Genomic DNA, 13563 nt, shown 5'->3' with positions numbered 1-13563 from the left:
ACTTTATAAGTATTTATAATAATATTAATGCTGTGGTTTAATTTCTCGATTTTTCTCGTGGAATGATTTTGCTTTTAATCATAGAGCCGGCATCGCTTTTGACTATCAGAGAATGTTTTCTTTCTAATGTCATAAAACTCCATATCTTTTATTAAAAGCATTACAAAAAGCAATCGAATACAAATCTCAAATGATAAATGTACAACGTATAAAAATAATTTTTCAGCGCACTTCAGGGACCTTACAATCGAGTGGAAATGAGTGGGTTCTCGCACATACTTCGAAACATTGCGCTAAAGTAATATTATATTAAATAGGAATCATTCATGACATGTTTTCTCTTATATACACATAATTGCAGTTTCCATTTCTAAAATTAAACTATTTTTAAAATATGATAGAATCGAATAAAACTGTATTCGACACTGAATTTCCAATCAAATAGATAGTTGGCACCAACGCAAAATATATCGAGGTATATTTATAGAATAAAGCACTGTTGTAATCTATAACCTTCTGTCGTAGATACTGCATCTGTTGTTATGGACAGTTTACTGTCGTTTAATTTTAATCTATTGTTTTGCCTTTGTATGGCTATAAGTTGTTACTACTTTTGTTCTAACTTATAGCGCGTGACCTCATTTGGAGTTTACCTATATATATATATATATATATATATATATATATAACGGTGGCACAGACAACTCCTAGCCCTTCTGGAACACCTGGGTTTATTTTCCTGGCACTTTTTCATGTATGTTTCCTTTGTTCCTGCTTTGCTCAAGCTTCTTTCCACACAATTCGGTACTGTCTCGGTGTTTATCACGTTATACAAACAGCCGGAGCTGTAGGAGACAATAACAGTTCAACTTCGACAGCAGTGACCTACTTATGTAAATAATGTCATGTTACATCAACAATGAACGATACAGAAAAATGGATCGGAGTTATAACGAAACTAAGCTGCCAAAGACAAATCAATTAACCCTTCAAAGCTGTCGAGGGCAGCCGACAATTGGGGGACGATTGAATTTTTTTTTTAACGTTTCTCAATAAGAAACTGATCGTCACCCTTATCATTACATAAATGCATTGGAATCCATGTTCTGGTGTTCCGATGTTCGTTACAGAATTTGATATCTTCTTCCATAGACTCTTATGCATTCGTCAATGTCAAAATAATTTCATTTGAACACCATAATCTGTATCGTTAGCATCGGCAGCAGCACAGCAATAGGCAGGCTGGGCTAACCTCTGTACCGTTAGACAGGTTCTGTGGCACCACTACTAAGGTAATATATACGACCGGCCGTACGGACGATTCTCTGCTGCCTCGATTTTCTGGTCTATATTTACAAAGATCGGTGGAGTCGGTTTCTGCTTACCGTCTAGTGTGTATCGCCCTTACGATATACTACCAGGCTCTGCGGTTGGTCAAGTTACCATTATCGAACTTCCTGGAACGATTTAAACTGTAGTCTTATTCGATTGAGGTCAGCATTGTGTGTCCGTGGTTGCTTAGTGAAAACAATAGTGTTTGTCTACACGACCAAGTAGCACGGAAGGTGTGTGGACTGTGGAAAGGCGAGGAGAAAACAAATGTCTGGAGAAATCCTGCCACCAGTTCAGGGAGTTTTATATTGATATAGTGCGAGTGCGATTTCATACAGGGCGGATGTCCAAGTTAATGGGAGCACGCCTGTCTTACTGGAATTAAGACAGGGTTAGGTCCAGTCGACCGGACACACCAGTGACCAGGACCACTCCCATCAAGGTAGGGTCATACAATTCAAGTAGGTTACGTTTTGACGAACGCTAGCTATTTACATGTGACGTTATGAAATGGTTAAAATCGGATCTACGAGTTTCAATGTTTTGACGGAACGATTTCATGTGTTTGCAGAATTTAAAACAGAGTAAAATAAGTTACTGTTTGATCTGGTGTCACACCTGATAACATGACGGAACGTTCGATGGCGATATTGACGGGTATGTTAACACCGATTTAAAATATACATTCAATCAATATGATGAACATTTTAAACATATTTTGATCTGCATATAAACACGAGAAAAAAATAACATAAATAGTTTACCATTGCAGTTTAAGCTGCATACTTTTCTATAACTGCATGTTTGACTCCAGACATTAGCAGTACACACAGTATGTAAGATATGTGGGAGTAACAGAGGGCATGTCTTAACTCTTTTCTAACCTATGATGATGTAAAACGATTTACCAGTAACAGGTGTCCATACTACTTACTACACATACGACATCAATCTCTCTCATCCCGCGATTCAACACGTGTGCGTTCCGGATACGATCCGGAGTGATTGCTGTCCTGCCCGAAGTCTGGTTAGGCGCGTGCCAGTTTTATCGACGAGAGTTAATACTTGGAACGACAGTGCGGTTTAGGATGCGATACTACACGTGTTCGATACACGGTTGTAAACTATCCTACGCGTACTCTTTACCCATCCCAGCCAGCTCCGGCAGAGCTTGTCTAAATGTGTCAGTATAGTTACAGACTAAGATGTATAAAATAGCTTCTTAATGGTAAAAAATAGAAATATAAAGTTATACAGATTTGAAAGAAAAAATATACTTAAAATTAAATTAGATTATGTTAGAATGTATCGAAACAGTAATGCAATGCGAACGTGATGTATGCTTGTTCAGGGAAGTTGTTATAGAATGTGAGTTGTAAAATGTGCTTCTATGGAAATTTACCAATTTTAATGACATTGCCGACTTCATGGAAAACTACCGACGTATTCAAAGATGTGTACATTTCTAAGAATGGTTCTATAGTTTGGACAATAAGCGTATAGATGTCATTAAAGCACCAATATGTAACTAGTTGAAAAATTACGGGTTAGGGATATTTTCTCTGATAGACATATGGAAGACCTTTAAGTAGTGAAACTGCATCCCTGCAACCCACTCCCTTCCCTTGTAAAATTGATTTTGATTACTATATTAACACCATATAATAGCGACCATATGCCAAGAAAGGCCGGTGGAAATTTACTACAGAAACTTCGCCATTCAAGTTTACAGTTTAATTTACGGCAAGACAGTTACGACAGGTTGACCCAATTGAGGTTGTTTATTTCCAGCATACAACCCACTCTACTCCAGTGTCGATCGTCAGTATCTCCCATACAGGATTTCGTCACTTCCGGTTTAGCTAGCGTATAGGCTTGTTAGCTCCACAGGGCACGCCATCTTTTCAGTATGCCGTTACAATCATCAATGTTGGTGGTTTCTATTTACAAGTGTCCCTTATTTGTATCCTTTTATAAATTCGGATCATACATAAGTAATAATACGGCGTTTCTCTAACAGTTGCTGAGTCAAAGTTGAAATCGTGTAACGAAAAAGTATCGCTTTCTTTAGCCCGGGCTTCCTACGGCACTGACACCAGACTAAAATAGTTTGACAGATAGATGTCTGGTCATCCATCTGTCAAAATGTCTAAGTCTGGTGTCAGGGCCAGGGGAAACACGGGCTATGTTTTCTGCAATTAATAAAAAAGGATATCCTCAAACAACCGACAACAGTTTGGTAAGTTCTGGGTATCCGTCTTAGAAGAACTAAGCTATGTGCAACAGTTTTTGTATGGCGTTGATAGCTGTTTTAGGGAGAAAAAATAATAGAATTTATTGAAACAAATATATCTACAATCTTACCCTTAGTTCGATGAGTTTATTGGGAATACCTCAATAAATTGTATACGATGCTTCGGGACATCACCCCAATTAAACCTCTTTCCCGCAACTAAACTGTACATACACTGAATTATAACGAATCAAACGAACTAACAGCGGTAGCGAACGAAGGTCCTGATTAAAATGAATAATTTATACAGTAGAAAGTAAAACTAGACGCCTGTATACGTCACATTGTATTTACTCCTCAGAGGCTAGGAACAACACCGAGACATACGCTAACTGTAAGATGTAGTCTTTGTATTTCTGAGGTCCACAACATCAGTCTGTCCACAACATGAGGCGAAAAACGTCCCAGGAAATGTTACTGTCATTACAAACGTATGAAGTCGGGTCGTGTGTCTGCAAATGACACGTGTCAGTCGATATTATTTTTACCGTATTGTATAGAGATCTGATGATTACAATAACGTGCTTGGCAGCTGATCGTGTGACCTATCACGAGTATTTGTCAGGAATGCCTTTTTCCCAATATTAATCTGATATGCATATTTTCCATAACCAGGTGTTGCTGATGTGGGAGATATTGTCATGAAATTATCCTTCATTTTAATACCAATCTGACGGTTCGTCAATACTCCACCTCGGCTGACCAGTGGTGGCAGGCCGTCAACATAGCAGATGCAATAACTACGGATTCTTAGTATAAAACCTCGCGTTATTTAGATAATTATTAAACATATAGACGGCGCCCTAATTGGCTTGCTATGAACATGACTGTAATATGAGTAGTTTATGTGAGAGACAATCTGCACGAATCCACAGCCTGTACTGACGGACAACCTCTATTGACAGACAGCCTCTACAGACGGACAGCCTGTACTGACGGACAACATCTATTGACGGACATCCTCTACAGACGGACAGCCTCTACTAATCGACAGCTACTACTGACGGACACACTTTGGCTACAGACAACTTCGTCAGACGGACGAGTTGCACATGGTGTCAACCTTAAGTATAGGACAGTGTTTTCTAAAACACAATTAGTACTCAAATGCAACATCCATTAAACATCAATCTCTGGTGAAAAAACATTATTTACAGCAAAACACAACCCCTATTAAAGACAGTCTTACAATAATGATAATTTTCTTTCGTATAACGATACCGAAACAACAGCATGTTGTAGAGGATTTCCTCTTATACTGCTGAGGGTTCATCCTGGTGATACATTTTATAAGGGAGCTCCTTCATCGTATCTCGGTATGGTAGTTAGTCAAACGACAACCCTAACATATGCAACTCCCTAAAAATGCTCGCTAAGTTATATCATCTCTGATTTTGTCTTGTCTGAACGTTGTACAAATAAACCACGTATTCGTCGATTTTCCTATGCATGTACTCGTCTCGGAATGAGAATCTACATCACGCGATCCCTCGCCATTCGCCACTGTTTACCTATGCTTTATGTTTTGAGCATAAGTTACCTTACACAAAAGCAAAATAATGATCCTACTTGTACACGATGGTGTCATAACTCTGTAGGTTTTCGTGCTTCTTTGACTACATGTTGTTTTACATGTACCTTAACTGCTATGGAGAGTTTTTATGATTGCCAACTAATTTGACTTAAAATAATTACATGTTTTACTCTAAACAAATAGTTATAGGATTAAACATATACATTTTGTCTAAATCCTACGTTTCTTAACCTAACAATAATGTGTAATACAAAACACAATCGGTGAATCTGTATCAGTTAAAAATATAGTGCACAATGATCCTAGATTGAATTCAACCTCACGCCAAAGAACTACAAAAGAACATAACGTGAAAAATACATTTACCTGATCACAAATAATTGATCGGTGTCCTGAAACGCTTGTACTATTAATCTGTATCGGTGTGAACGCACTATCGCACCGTGTAATTGACACAAACACAGGGGCTTGATATATGAGAAATGGTCTTGTGTAGATGCACGGTATAAATATCAGACCAAAGAAGGTCACATTTTATGTTGCGGACCCCTGTGTACACGACGAGGCGGACACGAATATATCATATATCTATATAGTACATATACAGGCTGTCTACAACAATTGAAATTGATTGCAAGTTGCTCCACTATTGGGAAATCAGCACCATATCGCGTAGTAAGATAATGGAGGTATACGCCATCCCAGAGGAATCTTGACACACAGACATGCATGCATGTACATTTATGGAAACCATTCCGATATATCTACTGTTAGTAAACTAGTAACACAGTGTATATAGCAATACATACTGGGGTCCGCCTGTATAAACAGAACCTATCATATACAAAAGGGCCTGTGTAAGTACGCTAAGACTCACTTGAGATCGGTCAGGGTATTTTTATTTTTTTAGGTACTATTTCCTTTGGCGTTGTCTCGCTCGATATCTTTACTCATGAGAGATAAGATGCCCCGGTGTCCGAGATGTGGCTGGTCAGCCAAGCTGATTCTGACTTACCCCATCATTGGTGGGCAACGTCGTCAGAATCTAACTGTTACGTTATATGTCTCTGAATAAATAATGTGGCTACAGTAAGTCCTTGTGAAGTGGAGATGGTAAACATACTTGCTTTTACGAACATTTCCAGTTAATATGCACCAATTAACATGTTCTCTTATATATTAAATAAAAACAGACGCTTGATGATCCAACACGTTCGTTATGTATTTTACAAAGCCGTCGTGTAAAAGAACTAAACATTGTCGAATAATCATTGCATCAAGTCCCAGTTTCACAAGCATGCATTCCTCAGGAAATTCCGTAAGACTTTCGTCGGGAAAGCATTACTGAAAGTATGGGAAAGTTCCTTCACTCGAGATATTCACTCAATTAATGCTTTCTTTCACCCATTGCAATATTTCAGATATTTGTATTTCTCTCTACTCCTAACTACAATGTAGCTTTTGGTTCCAAGCGCTTTGCTTGGCAATCCCTCACTTTTGGCTTTTATGTTGAGCGGTCATCGTAATTAATAAAGCAGACACTTGACAAAGAGGAAGGTGAGGTGAGGAAGGCAATGGGTTCTGTCTCTATGCTGGAACATATTCAAGTCCTTATAATTGGTAGTTGCTACTCTCTGCATCACGTTCAACATTTAGGGTAATGGCAACAACTGGTTCCTCCGTTGTCAGTATAATGTGACCGGGCGGAATGCTGTTCTTGGTGCCTCCGGCATGGCTTTACAGCCAGGTAGCACTATAAAGTCGGCATCAGATCCGCGCTTTCACAAGGAGGCAAATACACCAACATACCCTTTCTCCTGTACACAAACACACATGCAGGTATGGACAACACACATGGAAGCACGACCTTAAATGATCTTAGCTGTTGGTAGGATGTTGAACCCCCTTTACAACCAACCAGCCCGCAGAAAACAAAACAAAAATAAGTGAAGCAACATTTAAGAAAAAGAAAAAGCAATTTTTGAAATGTGTAGCCCTTATTTACAGATAAATGAGTACATAGTATTTGTTTACACTGCTGACGATGACCTCACTAAATCTGTGGTTTTTTTTTTCACTTAAATGAAATGAAAAAAGAGCACATAATTTTCAAGAATGGCTTTTTAGATACAATGTAATTCGATTAATGTTTACAAAACGATTTCATAACAATTCTTGAATTTACGAGTCTAGTCGGATTACTCCGATTTGACTCAAGATAAGTCAAGATCTCGTGAAGCAGAGATGTTGTTACCTCATCTCCAAACGTGATACATGTACTTTAGTGAAGTCACGTACACTGCTCAACGGATAAAACATGATAGCCGATTGTCATCAAGAAGTCATAGGTACAAGGTTTAGAGGGGACGAAGTCGTGAATTCAAACAACGAGCAATATTCATAAGACGTTTTCCGAACATACAATGAATAAGTCAATAAATATATGTAGCTGAAACAAGAACGCAACAATTATCTTACATGTACTGTCTTATCTTGTCTCCCAATCTTTTCCGGTTTTAGTATATCTCTTTTTAACAGGAAAACAATCGAAATCAAGTGGGTTTCTACAGCGATGATGGCGAGAACTATGGAAGTTGTATAACTACTCACCTTGTTATGAGCCTGTGTTTTAAAAGGCTCATCATTCATGTCGGCATAACTATATAGCGCATGTGCAAAATGATCACTCTGATTGACGTAATGTTGTAAGAAATGCGGGACAATTTTACAGCATCAAAGAAGTATTCACGTATTCCCTGAAAAGATAAAACACACACATCTACTTCCTCTATTACTAATGATGTGATACAATATAGACTGAATCATAAGCCTATCATATAACTAAGATTTACATTAGGCAATGATTCGAAGATATTCGATGTTTTATTGATAAAGACACGAGATATTTGTCAGTATAGAGTATATCACTATTTGTAAGATTTCTGTATCAATAATTATATTATACTCGCAACAACCTCCCTAATGGCTACGGTGTAAATGTTCTGTGCAACACAGTTAGTTACTAATGGTGATACATCGATAACAGTCAATGTCTCGTTAAAGCTGACCCCTAGGAGCTCCCGTGTTGTATTTCATATCACAGAGAACTTGCACTCTAAGTCAACGAACTCTTACTACCACTGTTCGTGTCTATTCTGTTCTTCATGAATCATTCAGATTAATTGGTTTCCGTCCGTGAAACAAAACAAAATATTGAAACAAAAAAAATATAAACACAATTAATGAAGGTAATAAAATCCCCCAATCAAAGGTGGTAATAAATGGTTTTGACCTTTCCTGGTACGGGTTATATAAACTCTGGCTTCATTAGTGTCGGCAGGTGCCCGCTCTGTTTGGGTAACAAACAGTCTGAACATCTCCAGCACGGCCGGGGTAGGGCTATAAGGTACATTAAGTCTGTTAATGTTTTGTACCGATTAAATATTTGGACACACTTTGAGGAAACGGTTAGATTCATCTCATTAACGGCATACCTAAACCTTTCATGTTCAATAAACATACCTCAGTTTCTCACGCCCTGTAAACGTGAACCATCGGAAATTGTTCATCTCGATGATCATTTTTGCAGATGGAAGTGAGGAAAGCTAATAGCCGTCAAATAACATTAATCTGATAAAAATAAACTTCGTGTCATGTACATGTGCTTAAATCATTTTATTGCTGATCTCGCCAGAAAGTGGCGCGTACAGCTGTATACAGCCAACCTGTGTAAAACAGTGGTTTCTACAGAAGAAACTCTGCAAAGTTATTCAATGTATATTGCAAAAGTATGGAAGAACAATAAATGCACATATAGCAAAACGAAAGAAAACAAAACCGTTTTCGAAAAAAATCTTGGGTATTTGTAAATGAAATGTGTACTTTTCAATGGGAATTGCTATTGTATTTTGTACACTTTTTATTCAATGATTTAATTTTGTTTGTACTTTAAAAGGGGTCGATAACAAGTCACGGAGCTACGAAGGTGACGTTTGGAAAACAAGCGATATTGTCTTGCCTTGAGTAAAAACAGAAAGACATGTTGTCGAGTTTGGGGCCAAGTCTAGACACGAGAGAGTATTCATTTATTCATTTCTTTCACGAGACATCAAGCTGATCAACACAGTGCTAATTTCATCTTTGTTTGCCATCTATGGATAACATAAAAATGACCAGAAAGAGTGAAAAGACCCGTACTTTCTGTGGTGTGTTATATGATGAATGAATCTATACACACTGTGAGAGGACAGGAAGTAAAATGAAAAAAGAAGCATGTTGAAAGTCGGACTAGATGTTAAATAGACTATATACTAGTATGTAATCATCAGTTGAGGACCTAACGTTTATTTCGGTTTTTACATCACATAATTCACGTTTCGTATGTTCTTTCCGTGTTTAGAGAGGTTACATGAGTTTCCATTATAAAAGTCGGAGGGCTATTATGGTAGAGCTGACACCGTTCTATATCGTCTACTGGATAACCGAACTACTCGGTAGTAAAGCGGACGTAAAACCACTCTAACCAACAGACAAACCGCTCCCTATACAAGCCGTAGAACTGGAGAGCACCATTGTTTTATCTACCAATTCAGTTTATTATAATTACAATACAAAGTTTAGAGAAACATATTTACAAGATAATTTACAATACAGTTGTTGATAAGGTACCGAATGCAAGGAAATACATCATAAAGGAGGAAGGGAAGTAGGGATGAGGGTTGTCTTAAAGAATGGTTGAGCGAAGACCTGGAGTGCCTTTGACATGTGTCATTACGATATGTAATTAACTAGCCAGATGATTGACAGGCATCTCAATTCTAGGTGACTAGCTTATTTATTGATTGAAAAATAGTAACTTACTTTCACAGTCATTGCCCGTTGCCAAATACCTTCTGTGTGTACAATAAAACATCCAGAAAAAAATGAAAACAGGAACGATTTTTGATAGAATTGATGCCCACTGAAGTTACAGTGTGATGCGTTATAGTGTAAAATAGAAGCATTTTTTTTTATATTTAAAAAAAAATATATGATTTTGGAGCATCATATTAAACAAAGTACTAAATAAGAAACGACGTGTTCAACTTTAACCATTCAACAGATCGCCATGTATACTGCCCTCGCGGTAGATATGCACATGTATACTGCCCTCGTGGTAGATATGTACATGTATACTGCCCTCTTGGTAGATATATACATGTATACTGCCCTCGTGGTAGATATGTCCATGTATACTGCCCTCGCGGTAGATATGTACATGTATAATGCCCTCACGGTAGGATGTACATGTATACTGCCCTCGCGGTAGATATGGACTTGTATACTGTCCTCGCGGTAGATATGTACATGTATACTGCCCTCGAGGTAGATATGTACATGTATACTGCCCTCGTGATAGATATGTACATGTATACTGCCCTCGCGGTAGATATGTACTTGTATACTTTCCTCGCGGTAGATATGTACATGTATACTGGCCTCGCGGTAGATATGTACATGTTTACTGCCCTCGCGGTAGATATGTACATGTATAATGCCCTCACGGTAGGATGTACATGTATACTGCCCTCGCGGTAGATATGGACTTGTATACTGTCCTCGCGGTAGATATGTACATGTTTACTGCCCTCGCGGTAGATATGTACATGTATACTCGCGGTAGATATGTACATGTATACTGCCCTCACGGTAGGATGTACATGTATACTGCCCTCGCGGTAGATATGGACTTGTATACTGTCCTCGCGGTAGATATGTACATGTATACTGCCCTCGAGGTAGATATGTACATGTATACTGCCCTCGTGATAGATATGTACATGTATACTGCCCTCGCGGTAGATATGTACTTGTATCCTGTCCTCGCGGTAGATATGTACATGTATACTGACCTCGCGGTAGATATGTACATGTTTACTGCCCTCGCGGTAGATGTGTACATGTATACTGTCCTCGTGGTAGATATGTACATGTATACTGCCCTCTTGGTAGATATATACATGTATACTGCCCTCGTGGTAGATATGTTCATGCATACTGCCCGCGTGGTAGATATGTACATGTATACTGCCCTCGTGGTAGATCTGTACATGTATACTGCCCTCGAGGTAGATATGTACATGTATACTGCCCTCGTGGTAGATATGTACATGTATACTGCCCTCGCGGTAGATATGTACTTGTATACTGTCCTCGCGGTAGATATGTACATGTATACTGGCCTCGCGGTAGATATGTACATGTTTACTGCCCTCGCGGTAGATATGTACATGTATACTGTCCTCGTGGTAGATATGTTCATGTATACTGCCCTCGTGGTAGATATGTACATTTATACTGCCCTCGTGGTAGATATGTACATGTATGTACATGTATACTGCCCTCGTGGTAGATATGTACATGTTTACTGCCCTCGCGGTAGATATGTACATGTATACTGCCCTAGCGGTAGATATGTACATGTATACTGACCTCGTGGTAGATCTGTACATGTATACTGCCCTCGTGATAGATATGTACATGTATACTGCCCTCGTGGTAGATGTTTGAATTTCCTTACAGTGTATCATGTGTCGAAGTCAGAAATGTATACTGCCCTCGTGGTAGATATGTACATGCATACTGCCCTCGTGGGAGATAGGTACATGTATACTGCCCTCGTGGTAGATATGTACAGGTATTCTGCCCTCGTGGTAGATATGTACATGTATACTGACCTCGTGGTAGATCTGTACATGTATACTGCCCTCGTGGTAGATATGTACAGGTATTCTGCCCTCGTGGTAGATATGTACATGTATACTGCCCTCTTGGTAGATATATACATGTATACTGCCCTCGTGGTAGATATGTACATGCATACTTCCCTCGTGGTAGATATGTACATGTATACTTCTCTCGCGGTAGATATGTACATATATCTGCCCTCGCGGCAGATATGTACATGTATACTGCTCTCGTGGTAGATATGTACATGTATACTGCCGTCGTGGTAGATATGTACATGTATACTGCCCTCGTGGTAGATCTGTACATGTATACTGCCCTCGTGATAGATATGTACATGTATACTGCCCTCGTGGTAGATCTGTACATGTATACTGCCCTCGTGATAGATATGTACATGTATACTGCCCTCGTGGTAGATATATACATGTATACTGCCCTCGTGGTAGATATGTACATTTATACTGCCCTCGTGGTAGATATGTACATGTATGTACATGTATACTGCCCTCGTGGTAGATATATACATGTATACTGCCCTCGTGGTAGATATGTACAGGTATTCTGCCCTCGTGGTAGATATGTACATGTATACTGCTCTCGCGGTAGATATGTACATATATCTGCCCTCGCGGCAGATATGTACATGTATACTGCCCTCGTGGTAGATATGTACAGGTATTCTGCCCTCGTGGTAGATATGTACATGTATACTGCCCTCTTGGTAGATATATACATGTATACTGCCCTCGTGGTAGATATGTACAGGTATACTGCCCTCGTGGTAGATATGTACATGTATACTGACCTCGTGGTAGATCTGTACATGTATACTGCCCTCGCGGTAGATATGTACATGTAGACTGCCCTCGTGGTAGATATGTACAGGTATACTGCCCTCGTGGTAGATATGTACATGTATGCTGCTCTCGCGGTAGAGATGTACATATATCTGCCCTCGCGGTAGATATGTACATGTATACTGGCCTCGCAGTAGATATGTACATGTTTACTGCCCTCGCGGTAGATATGTACATGTATACTGCCCTCGTGGTAGATATGTACATGTATACTGCTCTCGTGGTAGATATGTACATGTATACTAACCTCGCGGTAGATATGTACATGTATACTGCCCTCGCGCTAGATATGTACATGTATACTGCCCTTGTGGTAGATATGTACATGTATACTGACCTCGCGGTAGATATGTACATGTATACTGACCTCGCGGTAGATATGTACATGTATACTGACCTCGCGGTAGATATGTACATGTATACTGTCCTCGTGGTAGATATGTACATGTATACTGCCCTCGTGGTAGATGTTTGAAGTTCCTTACAGTGTATCATGTGTCGAAGTCAGAATTATAACAGAGGTATTACGTAATTGTTATTATTAACACTTTGTAACTTGTCTTCACCATGCAATAATCTATCTAATCATCGTACACAAGCAGGAGCATTATCATGTCGAGGGGTTGATTCTACTTACTACGAAAAACGTGACAGGAGAGAATGGAAAATTTGCAAAATTAACTCGGATATATCCATTTCAGCACTTGTATTGATATACATTCACTACTACATCTGTAGTTGACCGTTTCTATACGACATGGATCCATATCACCTTGTTGTGTTGACGGAGGAATTGAAAAAGTGCAACAATAGCGATC

General features: G+C 39.0%; 1 protein-coding gene across 2 annotated transcripts in view; it reads left to right on the top strand.

The window, feature by feature from the left end:
• The first annotated feature begins 1271 nt into the window (after window positions 1-1271).
• LOC110448085 (thrombospondin-2-like) overlaps window positions 1272-13563 on the top strand; it is a 95946-nt gene continuing 83654 nt past the window's right edge. For both annotated transcript variants that reach the window (XM_021494135.1, XM_021494128.1), the window contains exon 1: window positions 1272-1774. The gene's annotated coding sequence lies outside the window, so the exon portion shown is untranslated. The remainder of the gene's footprint in view (window positions 1775-13563) is intronic.

This window comes from Mizuhopecten yessoensis, unplaced genomic scaffold (assembly GCF_002113885.1).
Source record: "Mizuhopecten yessoensis strain PY_sf001 unplaced genomic scaffold, ASM211388v2 scaffold3819, whole genome shotgun sequence".
NCBI lineage: Eukaryota > Metazoa > Mollusca > Bivalvia > Pectinida > Pectinidae > Mizuhopecten > Mizuhopecten yessoensis.
Note: the sequence above shows the minus strand (reverse complement) of the source record. Positions and strands in the feature narration are given on the sequence as shown.